Genomic DNA, 12,018 nt, shown 5'->3' on the forward strand with positions numbered 1-12,018 from the left:
TGTATTCGCTTGTCGTGTACGCGTTTTCTTCTCCTGTAACTAGTATGATTTTAAACTTTTTATGCGCCATTTGCGACTTTAATACTCCAAGTGTAATCGCGGTAGTGGATCACGATATTATTACCTGTACCTATGGAAAAGAAATGTGGCTTACGCGGCAATCATCCACCTCAACCATATGAATTCGGATACGGACAATGGTCGCTCAGTGTATCTTTTGTGAATCTCTCCGCTCAAGGAACGTGAAAGTCAGCCAGGTGCATGGAAGCTCCGAGCCTTGGAAACTTTACTATGAACTCCGTCTCATATTCGGTGGCGCAGTTTCATGTCCAACATTCCCATCCACAATTTCGAAAATTGAGAAAATGTAAGATACTGCTGTGGAAATATTCAAGGTAATCGTCCATTGTTTTGATATTTAGCAAAATCTTTCATTTATAGAGTATTTCCATTGATCACCTCGAACAGTTAAGACTAGCATAGAAGACGAGTGGAGAAAGCTTTTGACGATAGCAAAAACGTTATTAGAAAAAAAAATGCAAGAATGTTGTCGGGTATTCCGCCGATACATTGATTGTTACAGTGCAATCTCACATTATATGAAAAAAAAAATTACTTCATAACCGGCTTCTCGTTCAAAAATGCTTTTGTTCTGAATAGTTGGGTGTGTACATATACCTATGTAAACTGATATACATTGAGCCTGTTCTCTCTTATAAGCTCATTTAGTCTGTACAGGCTTCACATCAATACGTCAGAGCTTACCGAAAGGCAGCATACATGACAAAGCGCTCCGCCTCGTGCTGCTTGAACGTACAGTCTTTGCCAAAAGTAGCCAGGCTGAATTGGTTTGCTTCTGCCTCATATAGTGGAGCCCCCACGGCTTCCCTAAAAACCAAAAGGTATTGGAAGGTGAGCAAAAGGGCTCTCCTTACCTCACAGTGATTTATAGTTTGATGGGTGCGATAACTGTGCCGCTATAGAACTGAGAAGCAAACCGGACATACTGGTTGCTTTAGGCAAAGGGGGTACCTTATCAGTGAATACAGGGCTTATGTGTCCGCTGGCGTGCCTACACGCCGAAGGCGTGTAATCGTGTAGCCGCCGCGGTGGCTGAGTGGTTATGATGGTTGGCTGCTGAAGAGAGAGACACGGGTTCTATCCCGGCTGCGGCCATCGCATTTCGGTGGAGGCGAAACGATAGAGACTCGTGTGCCAGATCAGCTATATCAGTGCACGTTTAAGAACCCCAGCTGGTAGAAATTATCCGGAGCCCTCTACTACGGCGTCCCTCATTCCCTGATCCTCTTTGGCACGTTAAACTTAGGAAAATAGGAAATAATTAGGTTGTTTCCGTTATAAAATGCATACAAGGTGCACATCGTAGTCCTGGGCTAATTTTGACATCGTGTTGTTCCTTCGCGCGACCCGGAGCTCAGGCACACAGGCATGTCTGCGTACATCCTCCTCTGAAAGAAGGCGAGAAACTAAACCCGTACGCTCGAGTTCACACCGAGTAGCACGACGCCATATATCCGCTGGGCAACCGGGACTGGCTACTTTCCGAGTGGCACAGCTGTCACCCGTGAACCACATGGGGAATTTCGCAAACCGATATAAAAGAAACGCTCTGTCGTGTGATATGTCCGCCGCTACTGAAATGGATGTTCTTCCTGCCCTTACGTCAAGTTCGCCTGAAAAGTCAACATGTTGCAACGACAACGTTGCAATTTCATCACGTGTCGGTGTCCATAAGGGGTGAAGAGATGTGGGAGACAGACAAACAGCTTTAACTAAAGCGGCTGTTTGGGCTTGTTGGTCAGTGAACGTGGTAAACGAATGCAGCGCGAAAAAAACAAGGACGAACAGAAGTGGACAGGACAGGGCGCTGACTACCAACACATTTATTCAGAAAGATGAGCAGCTTATATAACGCAGTCCAACACCCACGCGACCAAGAAAATAGCAAACGCGTTCAGCTATCTAACACAAAAAAACAAAACGAAGTACATAGTGTCAAAGTGATACATATCTAGGTAACGCAAAGTCAGCCAAGCACCGATAAAACCGAGAGGACCACGACGAACCGTAAGATGCACGCATGGAAAATGATCAGTCGGCGACCTTTGCCGCCAATGCAGCACGAGGCAAAACGAAAACGAAAATAACAATATCGTCACCGAACACTAAGTAAAAGTCGAAGCTAAAAGCAGGGTCGGGGCCAAACGCATAACAAAACAATACAAAACGCAACGCAAGAGCTGAGTCAACCGCTCACAGTCATACTGAGTCAAAAAAGTTGAAAGTTCTCTAGAACAAGAATTAAAAGCAGACGTGATTAAAAAAAAAAACATGTTTATAGTGGGCCTAGAAAACTGGACTCCTTGTCTGTAAGTAAAATTGATGGCGTGCTGACGCACTTGTCTCCAGCTTTGGCTATCATTCTTGCCTCAATGATGACCCTTTCAATTTCTGTCCGCGCCCGTGCTCTGACAACCGTGCGCGCGTAACATGGTTCGCACCCTTTGCAAGACTTGCAATGGTCGTCCAGGTGCCCGCCGCTTTTGGTACGGACCCTCCGGCGGTGTTCAAACAATCTCTCGTTGAGACACCTGCCGGTTTGCCCAATATACACGCGTCCACACTTCAAGGGAATCTCGTAAATGACACATGTAGCACAATGTGTGAGTGGTTCTACATGTCTAATAGTGCAAACCTTTTTCTTTTGCTTTGTCAGCAGTGTACACACTCGTGACAATTTGCACGGGGCTGAGAAGACAAGGTTGACGTTGTTTCTTTTTGCAACCTTCTTTAAATTGTGAGACAGCTTGTGAAGATACGGGATGACGGCCAAGGGAGGTCGTTTGGCCTGTTCTAGCTTGCCTGCGTCTTTGCCTTGCACTTTCAATTTCTGGAGAAGAGTCTCTGAAACGCTACTCACTAGTGTTGGTGAGTAGCCAGCACTGTAAAGACGTTGGACTTGGTTGTTAACACTGCTCTGCATCGTATGGGGACAGCTTTTTGTGAGCGCTGCCTGGATGGCAGAAGAAACAATGCCTCGTTTGATCAATTTCGAGTGAGCGCTGTCATGCGGAAGAAGACCTTTCTTAGAGCAACACGATACAGGTATCTTATGGAGACATCGTGTGCCCACAAAAGTAGCAATACTGACAAACGCAGTGCGCTCTTGTTTCAATCGAAATAATGACGGATGCGGGCTGCACCCTATTTGAACAAAACTTGACAATTTAGAGATAGCATTCCTAGGTCCTTACATCACTGAGAGTAGTTGTAAGCGTTTCAGAATTACCAGCTCCTTCGCGTGATATTTAATGAGCAGACTTAGTGGCGTCAGGCGGACGTGCACAAGGTAACCAGCCGGCGAGCCATGTTCCAGAGCCGGTAAGCAGAGAACAAGGTAGGAATGACTCGTAGCTGAACATCTTCCTACTGTGCTGTCCGTAACAGCACATTTCGTCTCACCACATCGTTCTTACGCATCACTGCTATATACTGAAACAAATGGCATCTACATTTGCAAAAAAAAATAATTAGAGGCGGTTTGAATCAAGTAAATGCCAGCCTTGGTCACCTTAAAAACGAAAAGCCCAGCCCCACTACGCTCTCATCAGATATAATTCTTCGCAACTATCTTGGCTTCCTTCTGTGGCCCAAAAATAAATATTTCGGTCCCCTCCTACAATCGCGCTTTAGCGCCATTAATAAGAGCGGTGCATGGCCGTGTACTCTGAACACATATGATCGCCACGATGGTTAGTCCGCAACTCTTATCTGGAATCAGGCATATTTGTCATTACATCGCTTGTAGCATATACAGCATGAGAAATGAAATCATTTCTTTTTTTTTTAACTTAGCGCCGGTGCAACATAACAATCCTTTTTTTCTCCGGTACAATTCGATGAGTATCACCGCTGTGCCTACTGGCACATCCAAACGTTAGCAAAGGCGTAGCGTCTCTCGAGTCAGTGACGAATGCTGAAAAACAATGAGACCCTTATAAAATGGGGCAAGAAATTGTGATATTACCCCCCGCAAGATTCCTCTTCAGCCATCGCTTGCTGTTCAGAGGGCACTACGTTTGGTAGCCATGTTTGATTTTATGTTGCGTCGTGTATGTTGCTGGCGTTATTTACTGGCGTGGAGTTCGCGTGTTACCTTCCATGCGCTACGAAAAGTCACTCAATCAATGAGCTACTGTTCCGGTGCGAACATTACGGGATGTTTCTTTCGCGGAATTTTCATTAGGTACACAACAAACGTGTCATAAATGTTGTGTTGGCTTGTATGAAGAAGCACTGTAAACTGAATACGCCGAAACGTCGCATCGCGTGTTTCCTTACCTTCCTGTGCGGCATGAAGCCATGCTCGAACGGAAGCCAAAAAATCGAACGCCTAAAGCAGTTTACATCGAAGCAGCTGTTTCAACCCGCTCCTCAAAACTAGCCGCCAAGAAAGTAAAAGAACAGTGCTCGGCAGGATAGCCGTGTGGTGGCCACCAAGCCCCCTCGCTCTTGCCGGAAGCAGTGCGCTGATGGCGTGGAGACAGAAGTACGAAGACAAAAAAAAAAACGGCAGAGAAAAATAGCAGAAGGAAAGCCTCGAAGGAGACCCGGAACTTTCTTCCGGCCCCGAAGGCGGCGCTCAGCTACCGCGCTTGCACGCTTGCGGTGGCGCCTGGCAGCTTGGGGATGTTGCCTCATGCGGGCTATGCTCGGCAACGCTAACGACTACGAGACGCCGAGCGATCCATGCGTGCGGCACCGTCGTGCGGAGACGTGCCTGGGCGTCCGTCCTTTGGCCTCGATGGTCCCATCCACTCACGAGCGTTCTCTTTTCCGTGCAGCGCAGCGGCGCCGTTGTTTTCTCCTCGCTGGACTCCCTGCGCGCACCGAGGGGGGAGGCCGCCGCTAGCGAACCGCCAGGAGGGGACTTTCCTAATTAAGGCGCATTATCAGCGCGGCGCTGCCGCCGGCTCCCCATTCCTGCGCAGCGGAGCGCGACCCGGCAATTAAAAGCGCCCGGACGAGAGACCGGCCCCGGCAGCGCGGGTCCCCAATGGCGACGCCGCCGCCCGCGTCCACTGGTCCGCCTTCAAAGGCACCCGCCGGCCTCTGCTTCTTCTTCTTGGGCATCGCCCGAGTTTCGCCGCTAACGACGTGCGCCGGCTTCTACTTCCCTTCTCTCCTCCTCCTCCTCCGTCCTCCTCGTCCTCATCTGCGCTGCTGCCGGCTTCTCGTCCACCCTGCAGCTTATTCCTTCTTCCGCTTTATTTTCATCCTTGCCCTCACCCGGCTGTATACCTGTCCTCTCTGGCGCGTTTTCGTCGTCATTCTTCACGCGGAGAGCCTCTCAATATGAGAAGCCTGCTCCGATGAGCGTCCACCCTGCGTACACTCTCAGCGCTGGCAGCGTTCGCCGTCACCTCTCGGCCGTCGTCGGGCCATGCGCGCGGATCCGGCGAGGGGGACTTTCCTTCCCCGCCAAGGACTCTCCGCTCTGCCTGGCGGCCGGTGCTGCACCAGCTGCATTTTCCGCCTTCCCTCGATATCTCCAGCAACGTCCTCTTTCCAGCTCTTCCTCCTCCTCTTATCGCGGGTCCCGTGGACCGACGCCGACCCTCCGAGGCTGGGACTCCTGCTTGTTTCTCTCTACTTCTTATTTCTTTTAACTAGTCTTAGTCGTCACTGCGCAGCACGTGTATCTTTTCTTATTTTCGCTGGCTGGTGGTGGTCGCCGCGAGGCAGCCTCTAATTTGAGCGGCGTTTTAATTAGCTCCCGAGTCCCGCCCAAGGTGCGCTGAGCAGCGCTCGTTAGCGGTGTCCGCGCCGGGCTACCCTTCGTGTCTGCCTCCTCGCTCGCGTCTGACGAACGGCTGCTGCTGATAAGGATGACGCCGGCCGGCCGGTGCACGAGGTGGTTCTGAAGTCGCTCGCCGCATGCATCAGGTGTCTGTGGACTGCGAACGAATTTAGTACAGTTCTGCCTTTTACAGCGAGAACTACTTTAATCAAACTTAAGCACTTCTCAGTGTCGCCCAACCAGGCTTAGTCACGTGACACGTGACAGCATGCGCAAATTCACATTTGATAGTGGATATTTCTGCATGGAAAAGTGCGTAATCACGTGACACAACCATCATGCAGTTTCCTCTCGCGCTGCAACTATTGGCATCGATGGCATTAACTCCAAAGTTTTAAAACCCATAAAAAACAGTGGAAGCGTCATTTTGTGCCATATTTTTCAGCAACCATTGTCATCCCGAGTGATCCGGAAACATAGAAGAAAAGGTTCTCATAGTTCCGAAAAAAGGTCCTTCGTTTTGATTTCGTCAACAATTACAAGTTATCATTTAAAGTTGTCTAATCAGAAACGAATTTACTATCTTTAAACATTATACAATGATCACTAAACAATTGATTCCAAACTGAGGGCGGCATTTCTCGTTCAAAGTCATTCTCATTATTGTTTCTACTAAACAGTGTAGGACCTAAAACCGATCCATAAATAACAGCGAAATGAGCGCATCATTAAAACTTCCGGCATACAAGGCATGCATCACACCTGCATAAAGTATGGTTGTGTGGCATGGGGCCCGCATGCGTCCAATGATATTTAGAAACCTATGAAAATTCAACGCTTAGCAGTGAGCTTCCTTTACAATAAATATATTCCCCGCGACTCACCCTATTCAATACTTCAAATTGCTGGTCTTGACCCACTGGACGGAAGGCAAAATCAATGCCGAGTAGCCTTTCTTGAACACTTATGTTTTTCAAAACTTGGTATAAATCCCGAAATCTACCTTAAGAAAGATTCCTCAAGACTCTCCCGCCATAAGCACTCTTATCACATCTCCAGTATTTGCACGAATTACTACGTACAAACGGTGATTTTCCCAAAGCACGAGTTCAGACTGGAATGCCTTACTGATTAACACGCCGTCTGTATCGCCCGCCAAATGAAGTGTGATATTTTCAACTGCGCTTTCCTTTTTTATTGTGCTACTGTATTATGTACGATTTTTGTTTTGCTGCTTGCGTGTCTTAATTCTAGTGACATTTCCTGCTTGGACGTGTTATGCATGCAGTAATTAAATAAAACATAGAATATCTGCCTATTTGCACATGACTGCGTAACCTGTCCACCCTAGTAAAAGCTCCGGCTCTCCTGCACTCCAGCATGTCGAAGCCTGGCGCAACAGATGGTCAATGCGGTGAAACACTAACAAAACGCCATTGCTCTCTTTTCGACGTCGGTAACGCTGTCAAACGTCAAAATACGAGAGTCAGACGTGGTTATGAAAAATCCTCTTTTAACTCATATGAATACCTTGGTGTCACCCCGTCTAAAACTCTCACTTGGCACGCATATGCAATGAATATGAAAGATGCATTAAACATGAATCGGAACTTGCTTTCTTATTGCGCGAACTCGATCTACACGTTCCGAGCATTCTTAGAAACTTCGAGTTATTGTCCTGTGCGGCCGATTTCCCTAACGTCCGGGCTCCCGCCTTTGTTTGTACTCAACGCTGAAGGTAGAAGCAGTCAACCAACGCGTTGAGTACCTTTCAGCCAGTCCCGTGGCGGCTTCGCTTTCGCTTTTATTTTTTTTAGGTTTTTGTGAATAAAGAGTTTCAGTGGCAGGCAACATAGCCGCAAATTAAGCTCATGGAAATAAAAATAACGCGTGGACTCTCAAATATACGTATCACTACACCGATAGCAGAGCGGCAAGCCGCCACGGGGCTGGCTGAAAGGCACTCCACGCGTTGGTTGACTCCTCCTACCTTGAGCGTTGAGTTCAAAAAAATGCGGGAGCCGGGATGTTTAATCGGATTTAATTTAGGGAAATCGGCCAAACAGGACAATAATTCGAAGTTTCTAAGAATGCCCGGAACGCCAAGTCATCATTTTATCAACATCGCAGAGGTGTTAGGGGCGCAGCCAAAAAGCCTATCAAAGGCTTGACCAGGGGCTGCGCTACCATGCAAAACTTGGTAACTTTGTCGCAAGAAATACAAGGAATATATATATTCATTTTTTATGCACAAATAGCAACAGGTTGAAATGGCACCTCCATATTATGATAAATAAAGTACAACTGCGACAAGGAACAGAAATCATACACGCAGTGTGTAAAACATTACAGGTATACACAGTTTCATAAGGTTACACAAAAAAATAAATATTCTGTGCAGTGTCATTAATCGTGTTCAGGAGTAGGGGCAAGTAGATTGAGTTCCCGAGGTAAAAAGACGAGTTCAAGTTCCTCCTTATTGCACCTTTAAGAATGAAGCCAATTCCACTTTTGGTTACCTCCTTCGAAAACTGCTACTCTCCCCTTCCTCGGTAAAAACGTTATCTCACATTTGCCCGGCCTAATCAAGAATCTAGACGCGGAACCTTGAGGCCACGCCTTTTGTCACAAATTTTATCATGCACAACTTAATCATTCAGTCATTTTGCCAAATCTCCGCCTCTGAAGACGCAAGAGCCATCCTAAAGACGCCTACGCTGAACCCAGCACGAGCTACACCTCTCGTCTCCCCTCTAAGTGAAATCTGTTGGGAGCGGAGTAGCCTACCCGAGGACAATTAACCTTCGTATCGTCATCGCAGGACCAATCTTTAAGTAGCAACCGTCAAAAGGCTAGCAAAGGATTACAAGGATATAAAGGGGGTAGGGGAAGTTGGAATATCTTGCTATGTATGCCGATATATACATATAAATGTATACATATAAACTTACATAAGGGTTCTGATCAGATAGGAATATATAGGAAAATCTGCATATCTGGGTATTCATGAGCATATATACATAACTCCCATACGTGAGACGCTACCATGTGTAGATATACATGTACTTTGGGCAGATATGGTGATATACGGTCAATGTTTACAAAAACTTCGTGCGTGATAGAACTCCAGATATGGATATGTAAGTATTTGTGCGTATATGATCATACGTGACCAATACATGTACATTCTTAATGATAACCTTACAAACATGTATATATAAGGGATTGTGCACATATGAACACATATATTAATCATAATTACATATGTGGCTTATATAGCTTTCCAGATGTCGGTATAAAAAGAATTGAGATTTAATGAGCATAGACTGCATGTAAGTACATACATGCGCAGATCTGCCTAATGCCGGGTTGTTTATATAAAAACAGGTACGGAATTTTCATAAGGGCCATTTCCCTCAAACCCACAGCCCACCCCTCATGTAGCCCATCCCTCTTGCGTGAAATGGGTTTTTCAGCGACGCAAGCCCAGAAAAATGCTGATGCTGATGCACCTAGGTTACATGAGGGCAAACAGTAGGCCAGGCAGTCGCGTTATTGGCGAGATAACTTCTTCGAGTGGCAATGATACAACAACTGCATCATTGGCATTGTTGTCGTCAGCGTATATTCACAGAATTGTGGTAGCGCTGAACACCATGATCATGGAAACGCTGAAGGAATTGGCGCTGCGTTCAAAATTCGGCACACCTTCACGGCTTTTCTTTTAATGAGCCGCAACTCAAGATATGATTTTTGTCCAAATAAACTACATGGTGCCATGTCAGTTCTTTTATCATTGGACTTCAAGAAAACACTGCCAGGCGTTACTAGCGGGCGCTCTTGCCTATAATTAACGCACGCTGCTTGTTTCTTAGACGCGTTAGGTGAATCAAGCTGTGTGGTTCATGCGAGAAAAACGTCGCTAAAATTTATAAATTCCAGCAGTCGGTGCGGAGACGATAAAGTGCCATTCAACGACAAAATGAAACTTCCATGAATTGAAATAAGATTTTTTTTCCTCCTTCAAGAACTTAGAAGCGAGGGCTAAAATGTATTCCCAGAACATGTGACTTGAGCATACGTAGTTGTCGAGTACACCACCCAAGATGTATGCGCTATGCATAGAGGAAAGCCTGGGGCTTACTGATAGGTAGTGTTGATTGGTAATTGGTAGCGCGAGACGGTCGTGCTTAAAATGAGAACAGTTAAAATCAGACCGCGGCGGCTGCGTTTTTATGGAGGAAAAACGCTAAGGCGCCCGTGTGCTGTGCGATGTCAGTGCACGTTAAAGATCCCCAGGTGGTCGAAATTATTCCGGAGCCCTCCACTACGGCCCTTTCTTCTTTCACTCCCTCCTATACCCTTCCATTACGGCGCGGTTCAGGTGTCCAACGATATATGAGACAGATACTGCGCCATTTCCTTTCCCCCCAAAAAACAATTATTATTATTAAATCAGAACTTAAAATGAGAACTTCTGGCATAAGCCTTTCCAAGAAATCATGCTAGTTTGAGCGAAAGCTCCCCACCGCCCTTACAAAAATGGTCTACAGATGGTCTATAGACTTCGTATAGACGCTATTGCCTTCCTATAGATATTTCTTTTTGCCTATACTTAGTCGATAGACTGGCTATAGACAAAAGTCTACTAAAAGTGTATGGCCATAATTCTATCGATTGTCTATAGACCGTCTATAGTATTTGTATTGCCTATTGACCGTTCTCTTGTGTTTGTTTATAGAAAGTCTATAGACTTTATAGAAAGAAGTCTATAGACAGTCTATAGTCTGCCTAAAGAAATGTTTGTAGGGGCTTAACCCTTCCCTACGAGCCGCTAATAACTTCTAAAGCGAAAGATATGTTACATACGTGGCCAATTTTCTCTATAAGACGACGGGTTCAGGACGCTGAGCTTTGTTTGAAGATATGGGTACCACTTTTGCCGTTCCCATTGATGCAACGAAAAGTCCCATCGATCATCGTTAAAAACAACGCAGCAAGTAGGCGGTCCGCCACGGCATGACGGTTTAGCCTTGCACCGTCGCATCTCCGTTTGTGAATGCATGCCGGTGAACCCTAAGCTTGATTTCATTATTCTCCCTTTTACCATACCCGTTCACAGACCCTCACTGCAGTCCTGCTCTCTTGAGTAACAAAATCAAAGCATAATGCAGCAAAGGTGTGTGCTCCTGGAACTGAGCGCCAGTGTACCCGTGTCTCGGGAGACGGCCGGAACAGTTACCGGACGAAATTAGGACCAGATTGCAACCTCACACCTTCAGCAACCCGGAGCGTTGATTAAAGCATAGCTGGGCCGGTCAGAAACAGGGAAGGACACGAAGGGGAGTGAAAGCCCCCATCCACCCCCCGAAAATCACGTCAGGCTCCCACAACGTAACTCCGAACAGACGCTCCGACGGGTGAAACCACGCACTCTATTCGGCGTAACTTCTGGTCTTTTTTCTCCTCCACTCCGCACGCCCTACCCCTCTTGCGTGCTCCCGCAACCTCTGTTCGAGCCTTTACCCCTTGTCTACGTGCACAGGCGCTGCCCCGCTCCAGATCTGTTTCCATCATTTCATTACGGCACCCTACGGTCAACTGGGGCTGCTGTGCGCGACACGGCAGATATTAAGACAGAGAGGCGGCGGGACCGGGCTTCATTCCCCCAGCGGACTTGTGCTGCTCTTCCCCCTCGTCGAATAAAGGGGAGGATAGGGGGGCGCAGGCAGGGGTGGCCCCAAATTGATTCTGACGCTATTAAAAGTCACGGCGAGATAATTCATCTACATATATGCATAATAAACACGGTCGCCGCCACCGGGCCTCCCGAAGCAATCTCCTCCGGGGTCTTTCCCTGCGTGGCTGAACGAGCCGTTGATGTGATAAGGCACGAAGCCATGCGGAGGCTGTGCTCAACTCGGGGAGGGTGGCCTGTCCTGGCCTGGCGCTGAGAGTCTGGGTGTTATAAAACAATCCTCGCGCCACTATGTGGGCCAAGGGGCGAACCGTAGGGACTGAAAAGAAAAACACATAGTCAGTTCCATGCAGAGGCTGCTCGGAGGCTGCATGCATTGTGTAGACATCAAGTGTGAATGAATGTACCGAAAGCGGGCTCCGTAGACTGACATGCAACGTGCTTTCTTTCGCGGCATTCTGCTGTTCTTTTTTTTTGCATGTGCTTATTTTTTTATGGT

The 12,018-nt window shown here is 47.2% G+C and overlaps 1 long non-coding RNA gene across 1 annotated transcript in view; it reads right to left on the reverse strand.

The window, feature by feature from the left end:
• Positions 1-12,018, reverse strand: part of LOC144123124 (uncharacterized) — a 361,098-nt gene that overhangs the window by 138,647 nt on the left and 210,433 nt on the right. The window lies entirely within an intron of this gene.

Source organism: Amblyomma americanum, chromosome 3 (genome assembly GCF_052857255.1).
Source record: "Amblyomma americanum isolate KBUSLIRL-KWMA chromosome 3, ASM5285725v1, whole genome shotgun sequence".
Classification (NCBI taxonomy): domain Eukaryota; kingdom Metazoa; phylum Arthropoda; class Arachnida; order Ixodida; family Ixodidae; genus Amblyomma; species Amblyomma americanum.